This window comes from Phocoena phocoena, chromosome 1, assembly GCF_963924675.1.
Source record: "Phocoena phocoena chromosome 1, mPhoPho1.1, whole genome shotgun sequence".
Taxonomy (NCBI): domain Eukaryota; kingdom Metazoa; phylum Chordata; class Mammalia; order Artiodactyla; family Phocoenidae; genus Phocoena; species Phocoena phocoena.
This window is the reverse complement of record NC_089219.1, coordinates 26,453,854-26,471,261: the sequence shown is the minus strand read 5'-3', so window position 1 is coordinate 26,471,261 and position 17,408 is coordinate 26,453,854. Positions and strand designations below refer to the sequence as shown.

At 45.2% G+C, this 17,408-nt stretch overlaps 1 pseudogene; it reads right to left on the bottom strand.

The window, feature by feature from the left end:
- LOC136123795 (toll-like receptor 12) overlaps positions 1–15,224 on the bottom strand; it is a 39,045-nt pseudogene extending 23,821 nt beyond the window's left edge.
- Between the last annotated feature and the right edge of the window lie 2,184 nt (positions 15,225–17,408).

The following is a 17,408-nucleotide window of genomic DNA, read 5'->3' as shown; positions in this document are numbered from 1 at the left end:
TCAGTTGAGTGACCTTGACCTGACACCAAGTTCACCTAATGCCACATTCTTCGCTCACACTGTGCCTTCTGTGCCCGAACAGTTCCCCCTTTTGTTTAATGCCTGAGATCCTTCAGGGGCCTCCCAGATAAACGTGGGTCTCTGCGTGATTCTCTCCCACAGCACCCTAATCTTTCTTTTTACAGCACTAGTCAGGCTTTTGTTATATGCTTATCCACTTCCCTCCTAATTTTTCATGTCTCTGCACTAACCTGGACACTCCATGTTAGTTTTGTTCAGCACTGAGCCCAGGCCTCCTATAAAGCTACCATTCAATAAATATGTGTTCAGTGAATGGATAAATGAGTAAAAGAATGAGTTACATTAGTTAATGTCTCTAAACTTCACTATGAACAAGAACGGTATTTAGAGTATCTAACGAGTAAAGTGGGGGACAGGAACATATAAGAAAGCATGCCAAACAACAAAGTCCTGCTGTATAGCACAGGGAACTCTATTCAGTATCCTGTGATAAACCATAATGGAAAAGAATATGAGAAAGAATATATATATGTATATATAATATATATATAAAACTGAATCACTTTGCTGTACGGAAGAAATTAACACAACATTGTAAATCAACTATACTTCAATAAAATAAAATTTTAAAAAATAAAATAAAAATACAGATATATTTTGAAACAGAAAAAATAAAAAGAAAGCACACCAAGTGTTTAAGCCAAAGTTCTAGAGCAGTGAGTATGTCAGAGGTCCCTGCTGTGTCAGGTATTAACCTTTCAGTTGCTGGATGGTACAGATGTCTGGGGGATCCCAGGGGAGAAAGTGAGGTGATGGGAAGCTGGAGGGGCACTTAGAGGACTTGGAGCAGCAATCGATAAAAACATTTCACTAAATTAGCAAGCATTTGAGCTGCACTGGTACAAACCAGCTAGATGTTACCCCTGTCTGTGAAATGGAAGAACTGACACCCAGCTGATCAAAGGGGTGCCGGCAGAGGTAACATCCATCAGCTCTGTGATGTGCTAGGAGAGACAGGCCTGAGGCAAAGAGAACACCAGAAGCTTAGCAAACACTAGGACGGAAACGGCTGCCTTCACCTTCCTGCTCCCGACCCCAAGCTCCAGCCCCAAGAAACAGACAAATCCTAATAACCAATGCCAAGTGTTGGGGGGAATCCAGCTCCATCTGCAAATGGTACCAGTGTCTGAGGAATAGCAAATATGAAAGAACAGAACAGGACTAGGTGGCAGGAGAGACTGTTTCCTCCTTAACTAAGGAAAGATAGAAATCAGGGTTCCTCCATGAAAGGCCTGGCCAGGTCCCCACTAGTGTTCTGGACGCAAGGCCCTTTCCTCCTCTCTGTGCTTCTAAAGTTCTCTGACCCAAAAGCTCATTCAAAGTAGAGGCAGAGGCTCCAGAGCTGAGCTAGGAGGTCTTTGGTCTCATCCAGGCCAGGACCCTTGAACTTGCTTCTCTCTTTTGAGCAGCCCTTGGGAAACGGACTTCTTGAGCATGGGAGACCTGCTGCTGGGGATAGAGCCTGCCTTCCAGGTGAAAACAAGAGATGCCCTACATCTGACCTCAACATAAAGAGGAATTTTCAGGATAGAGGTTGTGTTGCAGAATCCAAAGCTGAGGACCGTGGTAGGGATGCAATCAGGAACTTCAGCGCCCTGAGAAATCCAAGCATTGGCTTTGCTTTTCTTTCCAACGGCAGACTGACTGCCCCTTTTTCCTGGTATGCATGGTGAAAAATGCCCACCGCCAATAGCTCCTTCGTTTACAGCACCTTCCTTCATGAGAGCAGCCAGCTTCAGGCAAGGCAGCACGGCTTCGGTGCCATTCCAGGGTTCTGGAGATGGGATGTGATTGGCTCAGTTTGGGTCAGGTGCCTGCCCTGACCAATCATTGGTGGCTTGGGTGAGGGGCGGAATCACAGGTATGTTTGGCTGTTCTCCCCGCCCTGTGGACACAGAAGGGGCGGGGCCATTGCTAGAACCGGGATACTGGGCAGAGAGTAGACAGAAGGTACCCTCTACATATGATCTAGCCAATGTCACTTAGCTAGAAAACGGCACACTGGCTTCAAAGACTCCTGTGTTCCTTCCATTCTGCTCCATTTTAGGGTTATGAAATGAAGGTCATTGTGCCCCAGGGTGGGGGAACACCAGAGGTGAAGCCCAGAGCCTCAGACTCCAGTAAGGGTTCAGAGAGCTGAAGTCAGGGAGTGAAGCAGTGCTTCCCCGTCCTGGACTCCCTTCTGGACTACCAACTGGGGAGGACTGTGTGTGTCTAGCGTGGGTCCTGGCATGTAGGAGTCCTTGGTAATTATTTACGGAAAGAAGGAAGGAAAGGAGGGAGGGAGGAAGGGACTGTGCTTCTAAATCCCTTCTAGAGCTTGGTACAAAGAAAGATAACAAGCATAAGTAATGTGTATTGAGCACTTAGTATTCTAAGACTTTGCTTGTATTAAATCATTAATCTTCCCATCCAATCAAGTAGCTGAATATTATTATTCTCTTTTGTTCTACTCCCTTTTATAGGTAAGATACTGAAGCTCAGAAAGGTGAAGACGTTCACCCATGTTCACTGGGTTAGTGGCAGAACCATTGCAAATCTGAGCAGGCAGGCTCCAGAGCCTCCGCGCTCAACCACAGCACCACACAGCCTCTCAAGGTGTCAGCAGCCCACCCAGACTTAGAGAATCAGAATCTCTGGGGGCGGGACCTGGGGATCTGTATTTGAACAGCTTTTACAGCTGATTCTGATGCACAGCCAGAATTAGACCTAAAACTGTAAATCTGAAAATTAGCAGCAAGCCTGGGGCCATGTGATTGAAACAAATAAGGCTGCCGCCAGGCTTTTAAAGTTTATCTGATCATATGGACATGAGGCTTGCCAAATAATGTTGACTGATGGTATCCCCTTTGTGAGGAGGGAACCCAAACCCAGATCAATTACAAAGAACCCTCCAGGGACCTGAGAGCAGAAGGCCAGCTCAGGGGACCTGCCTATGAGACATTTTCCAAAGGGGGTCCAGCCACAGGCCACCATCCTCGGGAGAGCTGGGATTGACTGTGTACCTGCCTAGTTCCTGGACTTTGATCTCCCATCTGACCTCCTTCTCACCCCTGCTCTGATCTGACAACTCCTGCTGGGTTGACCCCATCTCTGACCCTAGCCTGCCCCAGTTTTCAGCCTCACCGCTCCAGGCTGTGAGCTCACATGACAACAGCTCGAGGCAGGACAATATTCATATCAGCCATCAGTAATGGGAGCAAGCTACCATCTCTTCTAATAATGTAGTGACAAATGGAATATTCATGTCAAAAGAACTGTGACTTTCAGAGTGGAATTCAGGTATCTCAAACCAACTCTGCAACTGTCACTGAGCATGAGATGTAGAAAAAATAAGAAATAAACAGCCCTTGGTACTAACTGGCACAATGTTTTTTCATTCATTAAACAAATGGTTACTGAAAGCCAATTCCATGATGGTTTCCGTCTTAACACTGAGGGCAAAAAGGATGAGCAAGACATTGTGTCTGCCCACAGGGAGTTCCTTTATGCTCAGTTCTGCTGTGGGATTCAGAGAAGATGATGCTTCCAAGATTAGCCAGTGAACTGGGCTGAAGAAAAGAAAGGCTGCAGGATGGCAGTTCAGAGAGGGGATGGTTCTAGATTTTGTCTAAGGTTCCAAAATACCTCAAATACTGGACCAGCCTATGGAAGCTTGGAGGAGCTGGTAATGAGCCTCAGAACACAGACATCTTTTTAAAACCTAGGGTCTTTGTAGATATAATCAAGTTAAGATGAGGTCATACTGGATTAGAGTGGCCCCTACTCGGAAAGGATTGGTGTCCTTATAAGAAGAGGGAAATTTGGACACAGGCACACAGGGAGAATGCCATATGATGACGGAGGCAGAGACTGGAGTGATGCACTCCCAAGCCAAGGATTGCTGGCAACTGCCAGAAGCTAGGAGAGAGGCACTGAGTAGATTTCCCCTCTGAGGCCACAGGAAGGAACACATCCTGCTGACACCTCGGTTTTAGACTCCTGGCTTTCCGAATTGTGAGAGTAAATTTGTGTTGTTTTAAGCCACCTGGTTTGTGATGTTTTGTTACAGCAGCCCTTGGAAACTAATATGACCATTATTTGGAAATCATCCCACAGATGGACGTTAACAGAGCCCTAAAAGGCACCAGTGACCCTGACATCTCTCCAAATGTTCACTAAAGATGAGTCATCATTGTGTCTCTTGTGGATCTCTGAAGAGAAAAATAAAAAACAGCATCAGCCTGACTCCCCCGTGGGAAAAGGAAGAAGTCCTTCCACACGATTATTTAGCAGGAAGAGGATGCTAGGGTGTGGGGAGGAGGGTTGACAGCTGCTTTTCTTCCCCACTGGGGACAGCCCAAGAAAAAAGGGGGCTTTCATCACTATAAGAGGATGTCAGGTCATTTACTTTCACTCATTCAGTAAACACATGTGGAGCACTTACTGTGCTGGGCACTGCTGGGTACCAGTGGAGAGTATGTGTGTATGGATGGGAGAGGAATGCTAAAGAAATAGAACACTCATTCCCTGAGTTCTCTGAGCCAAGCTGGAGTGGGAGGCCTGGGGCATAGTGGGTAATTAACATGGACTTGGGAATCAGACGGTCCAGGCTTGAATCCTGGTTCCACCACTGACTTCCATTGTGATCTTGGACAAGCTACTTAATCCCTGTGGGTCTTCATTTTACTGTATTAAGTTAGATGGTGTATATATAGCACAGGGCCAAAGTAAGTGCTCAATACATATTAGTTGTTTTCATTGTTGGAAAGTAAAGATGTTCACCAGAAATAGCTCAGTAAAAGGTAATGCGCTTATGATCAAGCAGGACCTCTGTCCAGTTCAGGCCCTCATCACCTCTTACCAGATACTATCTGATTGAATGCTCAGAACAACTCCAGGAGGAAGTTAGTCTCATTTTACAAACAATGTAACTCTGGTTTGGGAATGTAAAATAACTTGGCAAAGTTCACAGAACAGGGAATGTGGCAGAGTCCACATTCAAACTAGAGCTCCCAAGCACTTATTCTTCCTATTGCAAGTCAGAGGGGGTAAGGGGAAGCATATAGTTGGGAGAGGGCCCAAAGCACTTCACTTAAGGCTATGGTTGCCTCTATAGAAAGTATGTTGTTTGTATTGGGCTTATATGTTTATTTTGTTTAATTAGCAAATATGTCTCTAGGGCTTCCTATTGGGTGTTCTAAGCACCCTATGTTAGTAACTCATTTATCTTCACGAGAGCCTATAAGGTGGGCACTGTATTATTCCCATTTTACAGATGTGGAAATTGAGACACAGAGAGGTTAAGCAAGTTTCCCAAGGTCACACAGATAGAGAGTAGTGGAAGCAGGGTTCACACTTGCTTCTTCGGCTCCAGAGACAATGCTTTTAACCACCGTCTACACTGCCCTTTCAGGGTGGTGGTAGAATGGCTGTTGAAGTGTGTGGATGGGAGAAAGGGGAGAGGATTAACACCCACCCTCACATGCCACCCTTTGGTGCTATTGCTGCAATAAGCCCTGAGTAATTTGACAATATAAGGTGAATGGCAGGATGGTGCTGTTTAGCCCTGGGATTCTCTCAGTCAACAGCTTCTCATCTCTGGCCCACTTCCTGAAAACTCTTTGCGTCTCAGCTTTGGAAACCCTTTGAGCACAAAGAGCTCATTTCCTGTGGCCAGGAAGGACGGGACGAGTTCCTGATGACACTCATCTCCCTCATTAAGGCGCTCATAAAAGTGTTTCAAGAAGCCTGACTTATGGCTCCGCTGTTTGTCAAGATCCCCTTCTGCAAGGAGCCACTCCGGTAATTTGGTGCTAGGAGATATGCAGGAGAAACCAGCTCCTTTGAGTCAAGGAATTATTTATGATCCTAAGAAGAGAGGATGTCATTTGGAGAGATAACAAGCCTTCACCAGCACAACAGGCTGTTTAATATGCCACAAGGGATGAGAGACAGCTCCAGAATTCCAAAGCCAGCTAGGAAACCTTGAGAAATTCTGTACTTGGGTTGTCTGTTCCTATGTGTCAATGACAGCTAACAATTATGGAGGTTTTACCTCTGAGCCAGGGCTTGTGCTAAGTAATTTTTACATACTAATCCATTTAATTCTCACACCATTCCTATCCTATTTTACAGATGAGGACATTGAGGCACAGAGATGTAACCTGCCCAAGTTCACACAGTTAGTGAGTAGCCAAGTCAGGTTTTTAACCTATTTAGGTCTGCCTCCAAGTTTGGGCTCTTGAACATCCAACAACACAATTTAGGAGGAAATTGGGTTTTAAGTCAGCCCAGTAAGGTGAAATGTACATATATGCAAAAATTACATTTGTTAATCCCTTAAAATGCCTATAAAGTTTAGTACATTTGGCTTGAGGCATTATTATTTTGTCCAATAATTAGAGAACCACTGAGCTAAACTAAAGGAAGGAGCAGAAGGAAAGTCTAAATGCAGATGCCTATGCTTTTAAACGATTCAGTCTTAGGCAAACTATCAAATCCTTAGGGGTAAAATGAAGAGCTGAGAATTATAGTGTCCTTAACCCACTTGCGGGGGTGACTCTATTTTCTTTTAATATTTAGCCTCTGTGACCTTAACACATGTCACCTGTCATGTGATATTTTACAGGATTAAGAGAGAACATGGACACATCTTAAGAGGAGAGGAGAGGAAGTTCTGTTAGAGAAGGGGTTCTAAAGTCCAAGTCTAAATTAAATGAACCTGGTACAATGAGACTAGCTTTGGAGCCAGATAAACCCTCATCCTACTTCCTAGCTGTGTAACCTTGGGCAATTTGCTTAACTTCCCAAAGCCTCAGTTCCTCAAAGTGTAAAACGGTCATAGCAATACCATCATGTTGAGAAGATTGAATTTAAAAGTTTATAAAGTAGCAAGCTTGAGTGTAAATCATAGTAATTACGCAGTAGTTCTTAATAGCTGTTTGACCAAAGATAGGTCACCATCACCTCTCTGGGCCTCATTTCTCCTCATCTGCTATTTAGCTGTAATTGTTCTGCCTGCTAACCTCAAAGGTCATTGTAAGGAAACACTAAAACACTGTACAAAGTTTCTATGAGGATTTTCTTAGCTACTTGGTACACCTGGAATTGTGAGGAGGTGCTGGGAGACCCCTGCTGGAGAAAATAACTGAGGAGAGTCTGGGGGCCTGAAGTCAGAAATGGGCTCAGATCTCCAGTTCTGTCATTCAGTGTGGCTGTGTGACTTTGGGGGAGTGACCTACCGTCCCTGAGCCTCCTCTTTCCCTTCTATCAAGTGGGGTTAATAGTCCCGACATCACAGGGTTATCCCGAGAATCATATTCTGCAGAAAAGTGTTAGGCACGTGGTAAATGCACGATAAATGTCTGCTGAATCTGAATCCTTCTGAGAGGAGCCAAATTCAGCCCCTCTCCTTCCGCGGGGTGGGAAACGTGCGGATGCCTCCACAAGGAGCTCAGGTAGGGGAGATGCTCTGTGCCTCCCCACTCCCCCGCCCTCCCAGCCGTTGCCTTGGCCACCGGTTCAGTCCCGGAGCAGCACCTGGGCGTGTTCAGCCCAATCCCCGCCTTTCCAGAGTGACCATTGGCTGGAGACGCCACGTGATGCACGCTGGTATGCTAATATATGGTAATCGCCCCCATGCCCCTCCTCCCCGGGCCTTGGCCGAGTAGCCAGCAGGGTGCGCGGCGCCGAGCCGAGGGGGCGGGCTGAGGGGCGGCCCCCGGGAGAGAGCGGCCAGGTGGAGGAGGAGCGCGAACGCGACGGCAGGTAACGGGCGGGCGCGTGCGCGCTGGGGCCGGCTCGCGGCGGACTTGCAGCGCGCGGGGCACTTGGGCCGCAGCTCTGCCGGCTTAACCCTTTGGGCACCCAGCTGTCACGGTCGGGCCGCGCGGGGCGGGGCATTGCCGTGGGCACCGGCCGGCAGGCGGCGGCGGCCCGACCCGGGATCCGCGGTGGAGGCCGAGCAGCCCAGACCGGCGGATCGACCGGCCGCAGCGCGCCCGGGGGCCGGGACGCAGCCGAGGCTAGGGCTGCGGGGCAGCTCCGAGGCCAGGGCTTGCGGGAGGCTGCGGGGTAGCTGCTGAAGTACCGGCACTCGCGCTGTTTCTCGGGTCGCCGAGCCCCTCCCGCGCAGAGGCCCGAGCCTCAGCAGCCCGTGGCCTTGCGCGGCCTGCGTCTCTTCCGCGCATCCCGCAGAGTGCGAGGAGACCCAGGGGTCGGGCCTGACCTCGGCGCCCCCTCCCCAGCCGCGACCTGACAGTCCAGCCGCCGGCACTTTGACCCGGAGTCAAGCTGGGGCCCCGGTGGGACGAAGGCAAGAGTGGTGCTTGGGGGCCACCAGCCAAGGGACCTGGGGATTGTCGGTGCAGGGAGGAGCGGACAATCCCCTAAAGGAAAGGCAGGCCCCAAGATTTGCCAGGTTTCAGAAGGAGGGATGCCCAAGAAAGGCACTGGCCCCTTGTTTTCTGTGCTGGGCGATGACCTGACACTCATGGGAAAAGGTCACTGCTGGACACCTGGATCGGGTCTGTCATGTCCAGAGGAAGCGGCTGTTTTGCGTGAGTTTCTAACAAATTTTTTATAAGGCCAGGATTAAATTCATCTTTCTCCCTCATCCTCCTCCGAGGTCTGCTACAGAAGTGTGTTCTTTTAATTACCCACCCCCTTCACCACCAATTCACTAAGATTGGTGGCAGCTTTAGGCTTACAGTGTAATTTAGCTTTCACTACAATAGAAATGGTAGGGTGGGCCATGTGCCACTAATATTAAGCTTGCCCTGGGAGCTTCTCGGAAGTGTGTGTGTGTGGGAGGGGTGATGTTTCTATCACCAGTGCAGAGGAAAAACTGGCTGATGTGCCAGTGATATCAGTAGAATTTCCTTTATGAGTCTAAAGTCCTCTCTTCTAAATCAAGGAAGAATGTGGCTACACATGAAAAGTACCAGGAACCAATTTGATTTTTGCAAGTGAAGTGCAAATTGCACTTTCATGTTGCTCTTGATGTCTTTTATCATACAACAACAAACTCTTGCTGTTTGCCAGGCACTCTGCTATGTCTTGGGGATGCAAAGATGAATAAGATAATTAGTCCTTGTCCTCAAAGAAATAGTGGGAGAAACAGAAATAAAATTGCCGGTAAAAGTGATAACAGCATAATAGATGTGTACATAAAGAAGCACAGAGGAGGGAACAATTAGCTGTCTGAGAGGATCCAGGAAGGCTTTCCAGAGAAAAACATGTTTAAGGTCTTGAAGGATGAATAGGAGTTTGCCTTGCAGAGAATATTGGGAAGAACAGGAAGGGCAGCCAAAGCAGAGGAAACTGTGAATACAGACACTTAAGGAGCATGGTATCTCTAGGCAATGGCTTTATAGTGCAGCCATGGCCTTTTTCCTTTCTCGATAAAGTAACCTAGAATTTCTAATTCCCACCACATTTTCCAGTGAAAATGCGGCTGTAGCTCCAAGGTAGAGGGGTGGAAAACTGGGCATAGGTATGGCGCTAGAGGCATCATCCCAGGAGGGCAAATCTAAACCATACAATAAGGGAGTAATATGGGTCATACCCAGGGAAGCCATGCTGAATGTCAAATCTGTGAGGTCAGATTTGTGAGACCTTGGGAAATGAGTAAGCAGATCAGAAGCTGGAAGGATCTGGACTGTGATATGGGTCAGGACAAGCAGTTTGGGACTGAGACCATGAATCATGCAGAGATGATAGAACTTGCTGTTAGTGGTGCCAGCCCTGGAGAACGGGGCTGGATCTGACAGCTTAAAGCAACTGCAGAAAAGGACAGCACCATCTCTTCAATAGACTATTTCCAGTACTTCCTTCCTTCTATTCTCTTTCCCTCCTTACTATTATCGTCTTTTGATCCAGTTTCCACTCGTGATTCACTTTTACTAGGCTTCTTTTACTAAGGTCTTAGCTACCAGAGCAAAGAAAATCCTGTTCTGCTGCCTTAGCCTCCACTTCTAGAACTATAAATAGTCCATTTTACCTCATAAGCCATCAATTTAGCCAGCCTATTTTTACTTCCTGACCATTTGGAAACAGAGCAAGGATGGGCCCAGAGGTGGTAAAGTAGACCTCATCCCCAAAACTCACCTAATGTTTGATTCAGATAACAGCCTTTTAGCTTTGCTTGAACCAAAATTTATTTTTAGACTGGATCACGGTGAATTTTTGGCAAATACTCCATCTTGAACTCAATTACAGATCAAGCCTCATAAAGAACGTGACACTGGGGGGATATGCCTAATGTGGTCTGCTGAGATTGAGAATTCCTAAGTGCTGGAGAATCACGGGTGCTATTTAAGCAGTCTTCTCAATCAGCATGTTTACTGAGCACCTGCTTGTGTGTAAATACTGTGCTGTATTTGTGCTTTGGAAGAGATAGGAAAATGAGAGAGGTAGTGTAGTCTGGGGATTATTCTCAGCTAAACAAGGATTCAGATCCCAGTTCTATCAGTTACTTGCTGTGTGACTTGGACATGTTATTTGACTTTGTTTCTTCATCTGTAATAATGCCACCTACTTCGTATACTTGTGAGCATTCAGCGTAAAGCAATTCTTCTGTAAATTTTCAAAGTGCTAAACGTATGATATTATAGGAGTTGAAAAAAGAGAAAGATCATTGCGGACTATGATTATCAAGGAAGGCTTTTTTCAGAGACATGTTGGATTTTGTTATATAGAGAAGGAAAGTGGGAGGGATTTCTAGGTGGGGAAACAAATGTTCATAAAACACAGGACCGGAATATGGAAGAAAGTTTTCAGGGGTCAGTTGATAAAACTGACCAATGTGGCAAGATCAGAAGGTTTAACTAAAGAAGTTGTAAGATTGGAAGTGTTGCTTGAAGCCAGATTATAACAGGTATTAATGCTGAACTAAGGAGTTAGGACTTTATCCCGTATGATGGAAAGTCTGAAGATGTTTGGTTAGGGAAGTGTGTGCTTATAAAAGTAGTATTTTATGAAGATTCTCAACAACAATGTGGAGAATAAACTTTAGTAGGGATAGAAAGAGAACTGTACAACCAATTAGCAGGTTATTTGAATAGTTTAGGTATGAAGGGGATAAGGGGTTGAATTCGGGTGATGGCAGTGAAAATAGAAAGAGATAGGCTCCATGAGTATTATAAAGGAAACATGAAAGGACTCTGACTGATAGATATGGAGGACAAGAAATAAGGAAGAATCAAATATAACCTTGAACATAGGTGACAAGGTCAACAGAAATAGGACAGACAGAAAGGAAAGCCAAAAAAAAAAAAAGAAAGAAAAGCCAGTTCGGGAGAGAAGAGGAAAAGCCAAGTGTTAGATCTCTGGAGGTGATACTGGAATTTATAAGTGGATGGATCCCCAAAATATTTGGAACTGGTGGGGGGGCCTAGTGTTCAAAAGAGAGAAGTCAGGGAGTCTTATACGTAAGTGATAATTGAAGCCATGAGATTAGCCTAGTTCCCACTTAGTTGTAAGCGGTATAACAGCATAGAAATAGAGGTGTAGAGGACCAAGGCTGGAAAGTGGAGATTGCCCACATGCAGGGAGGTAGGAAGAAGAAATGGGGTCAGTATGGTGAAAAATAAGGAATATCAGAGAAGCAGAAGAAACATCTCATTTATTCACCCAACGAATGCATTCTCTTCACGATCATACCTGATAGATGCAAGGCCTATTAGACATGCTCTTAGCCATGAGGGTATAGTATCGCAGAAGTGAAGCAAAGAGAGGGTTTCGAGCTGGAGGGATTGGTCAGCAGTATGAAATGTTACAGAAAAAGTTGGGAAATGTCATTATATCCCAACAGGGATCATTGGTGACTTTTTGAAAATAATAGCTTCAATTCCATGGGGGATGGCCATAGGGATATTAAATGCCAGATTAAAGAGGATGGGGTCATGAGATGTGGGTAAGAAATGGAGACAGCATGTAGATCACCCTTTGTATGTTTGGCAGTAAAAGGAAAAGAGAGAAGTAAGAAAGAGGTTAGAGAAGGCGGAACAGTCAAGCAAAAGATTTGCTGTTCCCTACCTGCTTCATTAATTTAGTTGCCCTAATATATCATTCTCATTCTTTCATATCCTTGATAGCAGTTCATCAATTCATTTCTTAAACTTACTGCTTTGAGATTTACCCGCATGTTTCATTTAACAATAATAAGGTAGCTACCATTTATGGAGTGCTTACTGTGTTTAAGCACTTTGTATACATTCTATTCATTATCCCATTTAATCCTCACAGTACTGGATTACAGCCATACAACCTCTTGGAAGCATGGATGCATAATTTTTAAAATAAATTTATTTTATTTATTTATTTTTGGCTGCATTGGGTCTTCGTTGCTGCACACAGGCTTTCTCTAGTTGCAGTGAGCGGGGACTACTCTTCATTGTGGTGCAGGGACTACTCTTCGTTGTGGTGCACGGGCTTCCCATTGCGGTGGCTTCTCTTGTTGCAGAGCTTGGGCTCTAGGCGCGCGGGCTTCAGTAGTTGTGGCACACAGGCTTCAGTAGTTGTGGCTCGCGGGCTCTAGGGCGCAGGCTCAGTAGTTGTGGCACATGGGCTTAGTTGCTCCGCGTCATGTGGGATCTTCCCAGACTAGGGATCAAACCCGTGTCCCCTGCATTGACAGGCAGATTCTTAACCACTGCACCACCAGGGAAGTCCCTGCTCACATAAGTAATGAGGGGCAAAGATGGAATTTGGACCCAGCTCTGAGTCTCAGGCTCAACGAAAGGACCATACTATGCTGTCCCTGAAGGCAGGGCCACCTTCATGGGTATGTGACCTGTGTCGCCTCCCAGGGCCCTGCATTTATAAGGGCTCCACACTCAGTTTAATGCTCTGTTGTTGCTGTCTTGAAATTCTTAATAATTTTTTAACAAGGGGACCTGCTGTTTCGTTTTGCACTGGGCCCCACAAATTATGGAACCAGTTCTACCCGAAGGTATCAATATTCCCTCCTAAAGCTGGGGAAACATTTTGTGCTGTGTAATTCCTTTTGTTTGCATAGCCTAAAGTCCTTGCTGCGTCATAGTACATGATCACATTTTCCTGTCTTCTCATTTTGGACTCCTGGTATAAAGGGCAAAAGGGGGATATTTGGAATTTCAAGTATAGAGCCAGTATGAAAAGAGTAGAGAATAAAGAGGCAAGGAATTATTTACCCAGAATGGCTTCTGGAAACTCACCCATCATATCATGAGAGAATTATTGGATAGAGTTACTGTCCTGATTGTGTTGTTACTCCCAATTTAAATAAGAAATGGTTAATTTCTATTTCTTGGGTAGTCAGATGTTCCCAATTGGTAGGAAGCTAGGAAGACCATTTCTCAACCTACTGAAACAGAAATTGGGGGTGAACAGGTATAATACAAATTGCCCTGATCTGATGCCTTTTTAGCCAGACTGGTGCCCATACCAGGGACTGTCCAGCAGGTTTGAACCATGTGGCTCTGTTCACCACATTTGCCTTGAATGTTCATGTCCCACTCTTCCCTTTTTGGCCCATTCTGTTCCTTCATCTACCTGTATGGATCATGAAAACGAGAAGCACTTAATTCTCCATATTGTCTCTCACTTTTGCTTTATAATCACTACTTGGAACTGAGAACAAACTAAGTTTTTCTGGTTTTCATGGTTATTGCTCTCTCAAAAATAGCATTTACTCATCCCCAGGCTCCTCCCACTCCAGGTCTCTCTGAGTAATCATCTGACCAGGTGCTGACCAAGTCCTGACACCACTTGATACTAGCTGACCACATGACCAAGTCCTAACCTAGCCAACCTAGATTCCTTTGCATAGGTTATCAGGCAAGATTGAGTTTGTGTTGCCATCACCAGCGTCATTCACATCCCAGAATAAGAGTGCTTACTCTCACTTTCTGTCCCCATCATGGATCAGGTGAGCCTAAGAATATGTGAGATTAAAAATATGAAGAGGGCTTCCCTGGTGGCGCAGTGGTTGAGCGTCCGCCTGCCGATGCAGGGGACACGGGTTCATGCCCCGGTCCGGGAAGATCCCACATGCCGCGGAGCGGCTGGGCCCGTGAGCCATGGCCGCTGAGCCTGCGCGTCTGGAGCCTGTGCTCCGCGGCAGGAGAGGCCACAACAGTGAGAGGCCCGTGTACCGCAAAAATAAATAAATAAAATAAAATAAAAATATGAAGAGATTTAGAGTATGCCCTATGGTGTACATCATGAAAGCGTCTCAGCAGCCAGGTGTTCTCTGTGGTCTCCTATTTGTGCTGCTGGCAGAGCCTCCATAAGGCTCTGTAGTAGTTATTGCTATGGAAAAATTATCAAATTTATCAGCTTAAAACAACAAACTTCTGTGTCTTTTAAGATTCAAGTATTATGGGGCTTCCCTGGTGGCCCAGTGGTTGAGAGTCCACCTGTCAATGCAGGGGACTCGGGTTCGAGCTCTGGTCCAGGAAGATCTCACATGCCGTGGAGCAACTAAGCCCGTGCGCCACAACTACTGAGCCTGCGCTCTAGAGCCTGTGAGCCACAACTACTGAGCCCAAGTGCCACAACTACTGAAGCCCAAGTGCCACAACTACTGAAGCCCACACGCCTAGAGCCCCTGCCCTGCAACAAGAGAAGCCACCGCGATGAGAAGCCCGCACACCGCAACGAAGACGCAATGCAGCCAAAAATAAAATAAAAAGATAAATAAATTAAAAAAGAAAAGGTTCAAGTGTTACATCTCAGAAGCATTTCCCAACTCACTTTTAATGAATTAGTATCCTTCCTCTCTGATCTTCTGCTTCACTTTAACATCTCATTATAGCACTTACCACATTGTTGTAATTGCTAAGGACTCTGTCTTTTCCTATCCATAGCTTCAATTCCTAAAACTGTTCTTTGAACATAGCAGATACTCAATAAATGGTTGTTGAATATACTTAAGAATGGCTTGTACCTTTACATACTTTTTACTCTATTCTTTAGAAAATATACGTATACTGTGAAGTAACTGGCTTTATGCCCTACGATAAATACAGCCTTCATCTCCCTATCTAGAAGCTCATGTATCATGGTTGTTGAAGGTGTAAAGAAAACATCGTAGAAGTCAAAGACTTCTTGACTTGCCAGCTTACCTTCTCCAAGGAAGACTTCTTGAGCTTGTTTCTGTCTGTAAGTCCCTGCTCCATCCATACTCTGAAACCAATTCTGGCCCTTGTAGGAAATTATATAATGAGCCCCTAGCCCAAAGATGCTTGATTCAATAACAAAGCCAACATTGGTTCACTAGCTAAATATCTTTATGTAAGCAGGATCTGGGTCTGACTTATCCACTGCTATATTCCCAGCACCAAGCACTGTTAGATGCTCAGTAAATACTTGGCGAATGAATTAATGATGCTCCGTTCTCAATATTCATATCCCATTCCTTCACCCAGGTCCTGAGCTCTGATCACCCAGAATCTTAGGCCTGAGTTCATCGTTTCACAGGGCTCAGACTTTCTGTGTTGGTCCTTATCTCTTCCTGCACCTTATCACAGCTGATCTTGCTTAACTCAGAACTAAGTAAGGTACCTCTTCCTCTCTTGGTCTTCCTAACTAATAATATTGGCCAGATGCCCTTTAGGAGAATCTTCTTTTCCTTACCTATAGCCAGAAATATCCAGCATGCATATTTGATGTGTTTTAAAATTTTTGAACTGAAGAGAATTACATTCAGTTTTGGCCAAAAGCCAAGTTCCAAGATTCTGTAAGTCTGTTCAACTGATTAACTTGTAAGCTTCAGCAGTTCAATGCAAATTAGTTTTTATACCAACCGGCAAATCAAGGGAGGGGAGGGAATTAAGTGAGTGTGTAAATATGGTTACCAGGGAAACTTTTCCTGACAGAAGAGGGAACCTCACAGGAATTTGTGCAGGCCCAAGAAACCAATGTAACCTGACCTTTCTGTGTTCTCTTTCTGATGGGGAAAGAGAAGGACATAGAAACCATGGGTACAGATAAAGGTGGCTTTAGGCTTTTCTGGAGACTTGAGGAGTTAAGTTCTCCCTCTTGAAGCGGGACTGAATGTTTTCTCTAGGGGAAAGATGACTATTATTAGGCACCCGTTCCTTCTGAGGAAACATCCGGAAATGCGGAGCTTCTCTGAAGCTGTCTGTGAAATAGTTTTCATTCATTCAACAAATATTTATCCAGCAGGGAATATGCTTATAAGAGTTGGAGAACAATATGAGCTTGTTGTACTGCACGTAGCGGATGTTCCTTAAATTTTGTCTAAATTAATTTTTTGAGTGGAGGGTGATATGGACTTAAATATTTAATGCTTTTCTAAAGAATAAATTTCTGTAGAAAAAGCATAAACACAATTGTATCTTCTGCCGCATCTCTATTCCCGGATGATCACTCCTGAGAAGAACCTAACTCGTTGATCCATAAAGCCACACCCCAAGGTGGATGTCATCTAGTGACAGTGTCCTCTAAATTGTAGGTGTCGTACAGTGAAGGACAGATCCATCTCCCTGATGGCCCAGATCACAAGAGAACCTTCTGATTTTAGCTAAAAACGGTGGGTGGTTTAGGGTCTGTTCTTGGCTGTAAAATGCATTTGGATTGAAATGTGCAACACTGTCCCATACCCGAGGCCTACTGTTCAGTGTCTCTTTCTATACTTGAATATACTGGAGTTTTGTACTGTACACGGTGCCTTTCACTGGGCTGCAGAGAAGCAGTAGAGGGTCATGGTTAACAGCACAGACAGGAGAGCCCGCCCTGCCTCTACCCCTCATTAGCTGTGATCTTCACAGCCCTTCAAATCTTCACCCTCTTTGTGCTCCATCTTCGTGTGTATATGGAGATAATAATAGTACCTGCCTGGAAGGATTGTAGAATTAAACAAGTTAATACGTGTGAGGTGCATAGTAAGTACCTTTGACTATTTCCTGTGACCTCCTGGATATAGGGTCGATTGCATTTCAAGGAGGAGACTGTTGAGATACAGAAAGGTATGATAACTTCCCCAAAGTTGTACACTAAATTTGGGCTCAGATGATTTTCATCCTTAATTTAGCACTGAAAATTCCTATTCTACGTAGTAAGAGACAGAGAAAATGAGAATTAGAGTATGAAAGAGGAACTTGGCTTTTGGAGCATTTTGAAATAGGGGTTACTTCACAGAAGATGGTGACACTAAAGTGTATGAAGATGAAATTGCTTTCTCAAAGGCACAATGAGTGTGAGAAATGGTTGGGAATAATATAAGATAGGGAATATGATACTGGGTCAGGCCTGTAGTATATCCAGCCTCAAAATCTGTCTCTGATCATGGTAACAAGGACAATTAGAGGGGAGTATTGTAGCTGCCATCAAGATAAAAC